Here is a 13982-nt window from a genome sequence, read left to right on the forward strand (position 1 = left end):
CTCTCATTTGTCGTCTTAAAAATTTCACATACTTTTTGTTAAATTTTAACCAAATGATACAAACTGATAGTGTTTAAATTTTTCCACCAATTTAACGTCCATTTAACCCTTCCCTAATCCCTGAAAAGGGTCAAAATTTTAAATATTATACTTCTTGTTAAACTGTCAAAGTTTGAAAGTTTGAAAATATTTTACAAATAGCTTCTCAATTTAAACATATCATATCAGTTTTATCATTTTATGCATATTGTACACAATGTATTATTAGAAATTTTATGCTGTATTTTTTAACAAGTGACTTCAGAAAGGCAATCATTATGTGGTTTGTTTAAATCTCGTTGTATTCATATGTTAATCATTTATAGGCTTTGAATTAGCGAGGCAGCTAGTATATAAAGGTGCCCTAAATGCCTAAAACGAAGAGGTGGTTAGATTGATATCCACCCACATTCCAATTTAGCTACAAACTTTCAAAGTCTTCACCGATACACTCCTCACTCCTCAGTTTTCAATTTAGTTTTAAACCCTAAATGCTTCACTGTATAAGCTATCCAGATCGGTTCACTGGTTAGCAAGATCATTCGGTACAAACAGAGAGGTATCGGGAAGCGGAAAGCACCAAAATAATTTGTCACATCTGTTAAATCAAAATCGAGGGAGTTATAAGCTTCAGACGGGTGTAATTTTGTTGTAAGGGGGGAGTATATTAAACTGGCACATAACATTAAACATTTAATTGGGCTCCTGGTAGAAAGGACGTTAAACAATAAGTACTAGAACTATAAGTTATTAGTATGCCAACTATATTAAGATCTTTTCCCTGTAAGTTTTTTCATGAATGTTATCATTCTTGTTTAAGTTCACATTTGACTAAGTTTGAAGATAAATTGTTCATAAATAATTTTTGCTGTATGAAGTATATGTATATTTGGCGGTTGGGCAACTGCAAAAATCTTCAAAAATTATTTGATATTTTATTTTATTTGATGTTTATTTTTTATTATTAATATCACTCATATTATACATTCTTATCAAAATTCAATGCTTTAGTTCTTTCTCTAAGTTTGTTTTGTATTTAAAAGTGAAGCTTTTCTATAATTAGGATCAGTCCGTCCTTCCGAGACGGATAGATTTTTTTCGTTAATTCAGGCATGTTAGAATTGTACTATCAATTTCAAACTTTGCATGGTGATTCTTGAGGTAGTTAGGTATTTATAATGTGTAGCAACTCTATAATCATTACCAGATTGTCCGTACGTTCATTTTAAACATTTTTTACTTTTTTAACAACAAATTTTTATGTGAACTAATTATTTGATTGATCTGATTTTTTGTATACTGATTCCTGTGACAACAAAGTACAGTATTATAAGCGTAATGTCCATTAACATTATCCTGAATCAAGAAGTTTTTCAACAAATTTACATACAATTTTGTTTTGATTCTTGTACATTATATTCTGATTATCTAGTTCTGACACTATATAAGTGTTAATGTCTGTTTGTCCTACCATTTCAGAGCTTTGCTTTTATAGATGTTGTCATCCTTGTTGTGCTATATATAAAAATGAACAAGGCTTAGCAACCATAACCAAATGTTGATTTTGTAATAATTCTGCATCCGCAAGTAAGTCCTTAGGTCTTAGTTTTTATTATGTCCCAACCAAACCTTGTTAGTGAAACATCCTATAGAGAACCAACCCCATGATCAAACTACCTTTGTCTGGAAGTTCTAACTGCATCTGTTTTTGGCCAATTCATTCTCCTGCTATAACCATTATTATTGGGCATCTGGCATAACAGAAATAATTTTTAACGTCTGTAATTATGCTGCATTGTTGGACCGAGATTCACATGTCCGCGAGCAGATGCTGTAGTCAGAAGTGGTGAAGAATTGAGAGAGTATATACGTGGATATATTGACAGGGGAAATTTGTCTTCATATTAGCTTGGTAATATGTTCCTCATTTTTTGGTCAGTTTGTTTATAATCCAGTATGAGGGGAGGGCATGGATTGAAGGGGGTGTATCGTTATTTTAGCCAGCTGTGAGCATCACTTTATCAGAGTAAATGAAAATTTGGTGCAGCATCCATCATCATCATTGCTTTTTAGTTCTCGTCAGAACGTAGACCATGCACAATGGTTCTCCAATCTTCCTTGGATTGGGCACGTTTTGAGGCATCGATGCAACATCCATGTAATAATATATCGATTGAAGAAGAATACAAACTGTCCATCTTCCGAACTATTTTACAATTATAGTGTCATAGAAGCACTTTTTTCTACTTCTTTATTGGGAAACTTTTCATATCACAACTTCAATTATTCCCATAGGAATCATATTGTAAGCGCAGCTACTCTATATGTTATCGATTATTCTAACTATCTGTTTTTATCCTGTTGAAAAGTAAAATGATGTTTGTCTATTCGTCTGTACTTCCAAACCACTAAATCCATATGGTTCTCATTTTCAATGATGCTTCAATTTGGTCCAGAGAAGATAGGACTATTATGGAGAAAAAATCACCCTTTTCCTTAAAAAATTGAAAGTTGAGGATCAATAACCTTCCTTGGCAAGTAATCTTTACATACAAGAAACAGGATGTTTGTCTGTCTATCTGTACTATTTTTTGGAGTGGGTGCCTCTAGAACCGTACATATTTTCAAAAAGGTAATTTAAGTTATTTGTTAACTTGTACTGAAAAAAACAGAGGGTAAATAAAAATAATCATTTTTAATTCATAATTCAACAAAGTCTTATAGAAAAGTCTAGAAAATTATTTTACTTGGGGTATAAATACCAGGCGAATTAATTCAGTTTAAACCTTTATGCATATAATCTTTTTTTTATAGAATGTTCAATTGTTTCTATTTTTTACAAAAACTGAATCCTACCTTGAAAGCAAAAAAAACGGTACTCACCTTTTATTTCCAAAGTAAAATATGATAAAAGCTTTCCAGCATGATTGATTTCAAACCGATTAATATACGGTGGATTAGAACCGGTTCTCAGCCTTACTGAGAAATTATGTATAGCATCAAATGACAGACAATTTTTTACGCATATAAATATAAAACAAAAACAATAAAATTCACACTAGTTTTATTAGGCCCTCGGGGCTTACAAAACTGTTTTTAATCTTATTTAGTTTTAATTTTAATATCCACGGGAAGCTGCATATAATACAATGCGATAAACAACGATATATATCTCCCTTACTTTATAACCCTGGTCTGTAGGGAAAAAATTAAAAATCCAAAAAGAATCTAAAATCTGTTGTTTATCTAACTTTTTAAAACTAACTTGTTTTCTTTTATTTCTTTAGCTGCTGCTAGACGTTAAACTAATTTATTAATTAGAAATATACACACAGAGACAAAATTAATATACAGAGTTATGGCAGGTGTACATGTAAACAGGAGAAAAAAGTAAACAGCAAATATTAAATAAATATTTTTTTTGAAAAAACCTAATTTTAGTACTATTATTTTATTAACTCATTTAAATAATTTTACATTTACACAAACAGGGACGTCTAAGCTTTTTATTTTGAGGGGATAAAATGAGGAGTTTTAACATTTTGAAGGGTTTTTTATCCCCTTAACCCAACGTCTATGCGTCCAAAAATATACAGAAGAAGATCAAAGTATTTAATATTTATAAACAAAGTTTTTTTTTGTAAATAATTTTCCGCTGTTTTTTCAAAGTTTCATGAAAATCTTCTCATGATAGTGTCTTTTCTTTCAGATTTCTACAGTTATTCCAAACTTAAATGTCACAATAGAGTACCTGATATAACAAAACTGAAAAAAAGTAGTAAGAACCTTTCTCGTATTCATTTGAATCCGGTGGATAGGAACCGGTTCTCATCCTTACGAAAAAACTATGTCTAGCATCGTATTACATCCAGCTTTCTACGAATATAAAAATGTACAATAATAAGATTAAAACCAGTTTTTTTAGCTGGTGCCTTCGGCACCACGGGGCTAAAAAAAACTAGTTTTAATCTTATAATTGTACATTCTATATCCGCGGAAAGCCGTTTATAATACGATGCGAGAAATAACTATTAGGGGTTTTATTCTTTAATTGCAAATTTGATTTTTCAGGTGATTTTAATGTAGGGGGACAAAGTGTCTCAAAAAATCAGCCATGTGATGTCATAAAAATGAGGCATTATCTATCTCTTTTTTGTGGGGCTTTCTTTCCGTCTTCTCCTTTAATCTCCCTTATTTGACGTCACATGGCTGATAATTGAGACAATTTATCCCCCTACATTTTAAGAAAATATTTTTTTGTCTTCTTTCTTATATTTTACTAGTGCTTAAAACCATCTTAAAACTTAAATATGAAAATGAAATAGCATTTATTCAATCTAGAGACCTATGTGAAGTTTTCTTAAAATCAAAGGCTTCAGACAATAAACCATACTACTTTATATAATACGATTGTATGATGTTTTCCAATTGTTAAGTATGAATAATGGAAATTTGTTGTAACCTATATAACATCTATTAGTCTAAGGAAACCACCCTTTCTTATGTCAGTCTGTTCATATCTTTGATCTTTTAAATCTCAGAATTCTCTCCCCCCACAGTATCAACAGTTGAGCTACAAAACATAACAAAAATATTTATTTATAACTTGGAGTAAAACACTAGAGGTGTCCTTGTGCCGACTCTCAATTGGGTCATTGAAAATCAACTAATGATGTAGGTTATATTAACAAAGCTAAGTAGTAGAAAACAGTTTGGTAGTAGACTACAAAAGTCATTGGAAAAGGGAGGGATGGAGTTATCAATATATACATCTATACTATAGATCTGTCATTTAAAAGTTCATTCTTATTTTAGGAATCTGTTTCTGTTGTAATTGGAAAGGAAATCATGTTAATCTTAAGTTCTTTTTTACATTATTTTTATTAGTTTTACAAAAAATCATCAGTTTATTTACAATTAGTACATACATAATTAGATACAATATTTTAAACACTTATAATATCAAATCCTTCAGATTTTAATTTCTATGGTCGGTTTTCTTCATCTTTTGACTTTTCAAACCTAAAATTTCATTATGTTTAGAAAAGACAGGGAGGAGGGGATATCTGGCGGTTAACCTCACTAGTACCCAGAGTTTTATAATAACGCATCTTGGGTACTCTTACTGAATTTTTATTGGTTATTTTAAAATTAGTAGTGTCCAAATGTTTCAACCAATAATTTTCATCTACAGTATGGATAATTTTGTATATTCTCATTGGAGAAGTATGTAAATGTATCGTTCATTGTCTTATCCTTAGTATCTCTGAGAAAAGAGGACATGTTTCAGAGAGAAAGGATTCATTAAGAAACAACCAACCGGAGTGTGTGGAAATGGGAATTAATCTTTCTAAAAGTTGTGTGCGTGGTAAAATTAGGAGTTTCAAAGGTTTGGGAGGCAATTGTAAACAAGGATGACAACATACATACAAAGCGAAGGTCAAAATATAAGGATGGATATCCGGAAAAAATTAACTATATTGCAGTTTTGTAAAAGAACATTTAAAAAATCACGAAACCTTGTAAGATTTATAACGTGAAAATCTAGGAATAGGTCGTGCACCTCAACCAATAAGCAAATCTTAATGAAACTTTATGGGGATATGTAAATTGTTAACTTATTTAATCCCTAAAAATATCAGCCGTCTATCTTAACTAGGACTAAAGAAAATCATGAAAACTTAAAAATCTAGGAATCGAACTAGCTCCCCAACCATTAGGCCAATCTCAATAAAACTTAATAAAAGTATGCAGAATATTAATTTATTCAATCCCTGAAAATTTCAGCCATCTATCTTCAATAAAAGTTGAGAAAATCATGAAAACTTAAAAATGTAGGCATCGATCTAGCAACCCAATTAATTGACGAATCTTGATGAAACTATAATAGAATATCAATTCCTATGTCCTTGATAAATTTATATTTACTTATTGTTTGAATGAAAAGTTTCAGCATTTTCACAAAAGTTAACAAGCAAAATGGAAGCAGGAATACAGGATAGGATAATAAACAATAAAATAATCTTCACTCAATTTTAATGTAAGGGTGGTTACGCCCCTAGAGGCATCTAGGGTGATATGGTGATTCGATACTCCTGCTCTAAAAATAATGTATAAAACCTCTCCCGAGACCTGAGAATCAACTATGTAAAGGAGAACCAAATCGGTTAGCGGTTAGCGAAATCCTATGGTGCATACAGACACAGACTCACTATAGCTGGATAAGCTTTCTTGTGTCACTATAATGCAACAAATTTTGACATATGTATACCCTTTATAATCTACCATTAAGGACAGACCGACAGACAACCTCACGTATAGAATTGATTTCCATTAGTCACATGAATCAATTATTTCTTATATAAAAGATGAGAAAATCACATTTTTTCCTATAGCCACAAAGACACACGGAAAAAAAATGAGTGCACTGAATAGCTTCGAGAATAAAAGTTACTATTAATTTATAACATTTTTTTTTCAATAGTTATTCCCTCTTCTTCTACCAACAAACTTACAACAATACAATAATTTACAAAGACATGTTAAGGTGTCACAATGAAGTTAGAGTATAGAGGGGTCGAGGGTATATGACTATATAGAACTATCGCAAAGACCTAACACTTTGCAGAAGGTTGTTTTCCATAGAAATTTATTGTCACATCTTTAGCTTTAATTCAGAATGTTGTCCTTTCAATATCATTTTCCTTTTGCTTAAATCATCTAATTTTACAAGAATTCGCCATTTTAAAAAATCAACATTGAGAGGCAACTGTTCTGTTATCTTTTTTTGTCTGCAGCCTAAACTTTCGATGACTACCAATTCGATTGATTTTTTTCATTTTAGGGCAACTTCATATAGGTTCTAAAATGGTTTTACGTTTTCTTTATTTTTAGATTTTAGTCTTGAAATGGTGTTAGGCTATTTTTATGCTGAATTGATAGATGCAGTTAGTTATAAATAACGTCCTTAAAGTAAATTTAACAAGGATGACAACATCCATAAAAGCGAAGCTCTGAAACGGTAGGACAAACGAACATTAACACTTGTGGAGTGTTAGAACTGAAAAATGAGAACATAAATGTCGAATCAAAATAGTAAGTAAATTTGTTGAAAAACTGTTTAAAAACAGGATAATGTTTATGACATACTTACTATTTTAGGACTTAATTATAGAGATGCTTCGCTTTTAAAACTGTACTTTGCTGTCCTAGGAATCAGTTTGTAAAATATCAGATCAATCAACTAATTTTATCTGATAAAAATGTGTTGTTATAAAAGTTGAAAATCAACATGTTTAAAATGGACGTACGGACATTCTGGTACCGATTATAGAGTTACTACGGTTTCTAAATCGTACCTAAATACAACAGTAATCACCATGCAAAGTTTGAAATCGATAGGACAATTCTACCATGCCTAAATTAACGAATAAAAGCTAACTATCTCGGACGGACGGACGTACGGACGGACGGATCGACCCTAATTATAGAAAAGCTTAGCTTTTAATCGACCCTAATTATAGAAAAGCTTAGCTTTTAAAAATATTACAGTAGAAACAATCTAACAACAATTTTAATAAAAAGAATATGAATAATAAATATAAAATACACGTACGTGTTTTACCTTCTTTTTGTTCTACTCATTATGTCTGTCCCATTTAAACTCTTTTCTGATCTAAAACAAAAAAGAGTAAGAAGGATGGTTGTCTTTTTTCTGTAACTTATATTTGTTCTATTTATTATGTCTGTCCCATTTAAACTCTTTTCTGATCTAAAATAAAAAAAAAGAGTAAGAAAGATGGTTTTTTTTTCTGTAACTTATTTTTGTTTTTTTCATTATGTTTGTCCCATTTAGACTCGTTTCTGATCTACAATTAAAAAAAGTAAATATGGTGCATATCAGTTTATCTGTATCTTATTTTTGTTCTACTCATAATGTCTGTCCCATTTAAACTCTTTGCTGTAAAATAAAAAGTAGTAAGTATTATATTCGTCTTTCTGGCTTTACGTATCTTTGTTCAACTCTACACAGGGACGTTTGAGAAGCCTCATAGTCCACTGAAATCTTATGGTATATACACAGACAAACAAAAACAATTTCCTTTTTAAAAGCGAAGCTTTTCTATAATTAGGGTCGGTCCTTCCGTCCGTACGTCTGTAACGGATAGCTTTTTTCGTTAATTTAGGCATGTTAGAATTGTCCTATCGATTTCAAACTTTGCATGATAATTGCTGTAGTAGATAGGTACGATTAAGAAAGCGAAGCAACTCTATAAACGTTACTAGAATGTCCGTACGTCCATTTTAAACATGTTGATTTTCAACTTTTTAAACTTTTTTGCATACTGATTCCTTGGACAACAAAGTACAATATTATAAGCAAAGCATCTCTATAATCAAGTCCTAAAAAAATAAAGTATGTCCATAAACATTATCCTGTATCTAGCGTTTTTCAACAAATTTTATTTATAATTTTGCTTCGACTATTATACATTTATATTCTGATTATTCAGTTCTGACACTATACAAGTGTTAATGTCCGTTTGTCCTACCGTTTCAGTGCTTCGGTTTTATGGATGTTGTCATCCTTGTTTACTTAGGGTTGAAATTTATCTTTGCAGTAAAACTCGAAGTCTGCTTATATTGTAAGATTTTGAACCAGTAACGATAAGGTACAAAAGTTTGTTGTTAATAAGTTGAAATTGAAAATAACTTAGACAAATAAATATAAATTTAACCAACAAGGCCACTTCTACCATTATCAAAGGTAGAATCACTGTGTTTTTGATAAAAAGTGGATGTGTTTTGACAGCTAAACTATTACTATGACAGTGCAATGACTGAATTTTTGACATTCCCACTAAATATGTAGGTGTAAATTTGACAATAAAACTGTGTTTATGACAGTTGGTTGACTGTATTTTGATAGTTGTGGAAGTGCTTGGTAACCACAATGGATAAATTGTTTATGTTAGTAAAGTTACCTAAAATGTTCACCATTTCCAATTTGATCCAGATTGTAATTTCTTCCTCCGAAAACCTAAATAGTTATTTTATGATTCAAACTACATGGTTATATAATTGTTATCCAAGGACATCCAAGCTTTTTATTTTTTTGGTATGTGGATTGTTTTACCTTGGCTAATATTTACTTGGGGGAGGGGTAAATCCATCCCATATTAAATTTTCTGTTATAAACTAGAAATTTGTTGATGACGTGTTTTCAAAATGTAATACGCACTAGATAAAATAAAAAATAGCCTTGCAATAAAAAAAAAATGAAAACTAAAATATCAATTTTACTACAGACACTTAAATTGGTTTGACATTTAAGTCAAGTAAAATTCATGAAAATTAAACAAGTAAAACTCGGGGAGGGAGGGGACAATAGGCTGATTATTACACTAGTCCCTAAAATTTTATGATAACGTTCTCTTATTAGTTTGATTGACAACTTTGTCGACGTTTATATAATTTTTATTGGTTGGTTCATTTAGTTCAGTGTCCAAACGTTTCAACCACTAATTGTAATCTATAGAAGAGTAATTTTGTGTATCATCAATGTATCATCATAAATTTGTTTTGCATTGTCTTATCCCTTTAGATCCCTGAGTAAATTTATTTATAGTTAATCATTTAAAATCAAACTAAAAACGTTTAACCCTTACAGATCGGGCCCCAATTCCCACCTCATCATATCGGGGGGGGGGGGGGGGGGGCTATAAGAGACCCCCCTTCTATCTCGGCTCCTGTTACAGATAAAGACGTACATTTTTTTCTGGTGGTTCATGTGTATTTTTAGAGAAAATTACTTTTTTTTACCACCCCCCCCCCCCCCCCCGATCTGTAAGGGTTAAAATAATATGATTATATTCAGAGATGCATACCCTGTTAATAAGTACATATATATGTACACCCTACTACTTTGACATTCTACTAACAGGAATAGTTATTTATCGCATTGTATTTAGAAAGCTTTATGTGGAGGTTTAAAACCAGTTTTTTAAGTCATAAGGAATAAAATAATTTGGAAATTACTTAATATTGATAATAAAAAAAATGCATTATCAGAGGAAATGTAAAAAATTAAAATTTTTTGCAAACATCTAAATTAGATTTTTAATTATTTAAACCAAAACATAATCAAATCTAGTTAAAAAGAAAAAAAAATTCTAGAGGGTATCCATACCTCCTCTAAAACAGCCAAGGGATATGTCAAGTTCAAAGAGTCTCGCCCCCCATAAAGTTAAGGGCTCAAAGTTTTCAACCCTCTGGCAATACGCCACTGCTTGAAAATCAACTTTTTATTAATGTCTTGACCACCTGTCAAAAAGGTATGTAATTAAAGGGTAATAAAGGGTAATTACTACCCCCCCCCCCTGAAAATATGAAAAAAAAATATGAAAGTACTTGCAAATAGGATATAAAGATTATACCACCCCCCCCCCCCTCCCCAAATGAAAAAGCTTGGACTTCGAATGCTTGATTGCATGTATCTCTTACCCCTTCTTTATTGAGCCACCAGAAAACCTCTTTCTTCTGATCTGTTATGCTCTGGGAATATGGTACCAACATCAACATAGAGACCACTAATACCTAAACATTATTGACTTGACTTTTAGATTTATCTATGGACGTACCACTTTCCACTTACTTGGTCTGTCAGTCGGTTGTTCACGAATGGATATATTAAAACTCTAAACGGGCTAAATCAACGACCCCCCCTCCCCCACCTAAACTAAATCCCATCCTCTCCACTTCTACTGGATAATAGAGCTTATCAATATTTGTCGATAATTTTTCCCTGTCATAATATCAAAGTATATTTTACGAATCTACGTCCATTATTATTCATAATGTCTGTAACCCCTAAACTTTTGCTCTATAACTCACTTTGCCCGATTTTTATCCATAATTTTTTTGTGCTTCGCTACATGGATGTAATAATATTTTCGGGTTTAGTCCCTTTCGTTGCAACGCTCCTTAAGGGGCGATTTTTCCTTTTTTCACAGTAGCTTTTCTCCTATTTCTAGCCCTTGCGGGGGGCTCTAATGGCCTAACCCTATGGGGCAATCTTTAACACCAACCATACTTACATATAAACTTAAGCACCTCATTTTATTTCTGAAAAAAAATAACAAATTCAAAATAAAGTTTTGATTACAGTTATTTAGTATATTCCAGGGCATTGCTATAGGTCCGTCCGCACGTCCATAACGGATAGACATGTTATTTCCTATCTATCTAAAATTGTAAAAGTTAGGAAAGATATTAGATACTGTGGCAACTCAGGGTTAGGTTATTAGCCCCGAAGGGTTAGAGTCCGCCGCAGGTACTAGAAATGGGAGAAAATCTACTGTAAAAATACGACGAAACGCCCCTAAAGAGGCGTTGTCATGAAAGGGACTATACCCGGCTTCTCTTATTTGGATGTTGTCATCCTTGTTTAGGTATTTTTGAAACATCTGGTTTTAAACAAAAAATGTTGACTTGTATAAAATTCCTTCCTTTAATTAAAACCATGAATGGATAATTTTCTCTTAAAAGATTTATTAGTGTCTTTTAGAGTTTAAGAATTTGAAAAAAGGAGTGGTCTAAGATTTTTATGGACAGGCATAAATATTCTCAAATAGTTTTAGTAGATTTTAAAGATCTTAAAACATACTTACTCATTCCATATAAAATACAAAGTTTTACTTTATTATGGAGGGTTTATCATGCTCCCTAATATTAGGAATAAGGAAAACCCCTCTAAAGAACCATTTTTTAAATTAAAAACGTGAATTCAAAACGGGGTCACTATCAACATCAAACCCATTTTTCTATAAATACCTATCCCCTGCCGAGAATGGTGTGTAGTGGTTGTTTATTACCTTCCTGCAAAAATAAACAAACGCAGGAAATACCAAAATTACAACGGGGGGACCAACATTGGCGCTTCAGTTTTGTACAGTTTGATTGCTAAGCTAAAAATAGACATAACTGTCAGAGAGAGAGAGAGAGAGGGGACAATGAGCTGTTTATTACATTAGTCTCCAAAGTTTTTGTATTGACGTTTTCTTATTTGCTGGCTTAACAACTTTGGGGACTTTTGTTGAAATTTGATTGGTAGGTAAATTGAGTTGATTGTCCAATCGTTTCAACCACTAATTTTAATCTACATACGTTATAATTTTGTGTATCATCATTGGGGATGTATATCAATTTATCGGCCATTGTCTTATTCCTTTAGATCAATGCATAATTGTACATATAACAAAATGGTAAGCATAAATTCTCTTTAGGTTTGTACGCTATATATAATAAACAAAACATTAGTGACTTTAGTTGGTCATAGAAATTACACCCATCTTTCATTTAAATTACACCACAAGACTTAAAAGCTTTAATTTTAGGTTTTTAGATAAATTTTGCTATGCAAATTTTATTAAGTTTTTTTTTTAAAGTATATGATATCTTTTGAACAAGTCTACCTCAAAAGAAAAATATTTAAATGAAAAATTGCCGATTTTTTAAAAGAAGGTGTATCAACTATTTTTTTTATAGCTAGCCGGTTCTTTTAGTAAGTAGTAGATGTAAAATTTTTCATAGAATTCAGATATGGAATCGTTTTTTTTGTAGACCTCTTATTTTTTAAGTAATTTAAGTTTAAAAAAAAATTAAGTCGATTTTAAGGTACTAAAATGCAACAAAAAAAGAAAGAAAATGGTCATTATGAACAAAAATAGTAAGATCTTTAATTTGACACCTTACTTTTTCAATTCTGTCAGGTAATTATTGAAAAAATCGATTTTTTTAAACCCACGAGAATAAAAACTTTGAACTTACTTTTATTATTTCACAGGTAAAAAAATATGGGTTCATATATACCTTTAGAATCAGAAAATTATAACGAATCCATTGTAAGCAAAATTGAAAAAAAAAGTTTACAATATAGTATATAAACTACAATAAAAGGAATTATATGAAAATATCATATTATATTGTACAGGCAACGTCTTAATTCTTGAATTGAGTATAAAAATGGGAAGGGGGTAAAGAGGGGGTAAAAAAGGGAAGACGATAGTGTTGCCTGAACAAAAAATATAATTGGCCATTTGTTTATTTTTTTATTTTTTTACTTTTTTTCAATTTTGCTTACAATGGATTCGTAATATTTTTCTGATTCTAAAGGTATATATGAACCCATGTTTTTTATGTCTGTTTGAGAAAATATTTAGGTCTAAAGTTTTTATTAAACCGAGGTTAAAAAAATAGATTTTTTCAATAATTACTCAACAGAATTTTAAAAGTAAGGTGTCAAATTAAAGATCTTACTATTTTTTGTTCTTACTGGCCATTTTCTTCTTTTATTTTGTTGCGTTTTAGTACCTTAAAACCGACTTAAATTTTTTTTAAAAAAACTTAAATTACTTAAAAAATAAGAGGTCTACAAAAAAACCGATTGCATATCTGAATTCTATGAAAAATTTTACAACTACTACTTACTAAAAGAACCGGCTAGCTATAAAAAAAAAGTTGATACACCTTCTTTAGTAAGTTTAACGCATTCCCTTTTAAAACATTTATAAAACCTGTAAAAAAAATTGGCCTTTAACCTAACCTTAAAAATCTTCAGCAGTTAGTGTTTAAAATCTTTTATAAAGAGAAGTTAATCAATGTAAGATTGCACTCAATTCAAAACAGCCTTTTAATAGGTTAGGCTGGGTTAAGATGGTTAAGGTGTAGTGCATAATAGTTAGGGTAGGATAGCTCTCAAAGTGCCGGGGTTAGGCTTCACCTGTCTGCCTAAGGCTAGGAGCAATTATGCATCTTTTAAGTGAAATTCCATTGGAATTTTGATATTTAGAGATCTAAAGGGATAAGACAATTACCAATAAATTAATGTAAATTCCCACATATGATACACAAAATCAACACCCTCTGTTATCACAATTAGTGGT

The 13982-nt window shown here is 31.1% G+C and overlaps 1 long non-coding RNA gene across 2 annotated transcripts; it reads right to left on the bottom strand.

Moving 5' to 3' along the window:
- Positions 1-4901: 4901 nt before the first annotated feature.
- Positions 4902-11159, bottom strand: LOC145324215 (uncharacterized). 2 transcript variants are annotated; one of them, XR_013881209.1, is made up of 5 exons: positions 11136-11159; positions 10543-10635; positions 9024-9079; positions 7655-7714; positions 4902-5061 (listed from the first exon to the last, which is right to left on the bottom strand). It is a non-coding gene; the product is annotated as an uncharacterized LOC145324215 (long non-coding RNA). The 2 variants fall into 2 exon arrangements; XR_013881208.1 differs by having other exon boundaries at positions 4903-5061; positions 7664-7714.
- Positions 11160-13982: the final 2823 nt, after the last annotated feature.

This window comes from Acartia tonsa, chromosome 7 (genome assembly GCF_053477335.1).
Source record: "Acartia tonsa isolate MP-2025a chromosome 7, ASM5347733v1, whole genome shotgun sequence".
NCBI classification, from domain to species: domain Eukaryota; kingdom Metazoa; phylum Arthropoda; class Copepoda; order Calanoida; family Acartiidae; genus Acartia; species Acartia tonsa.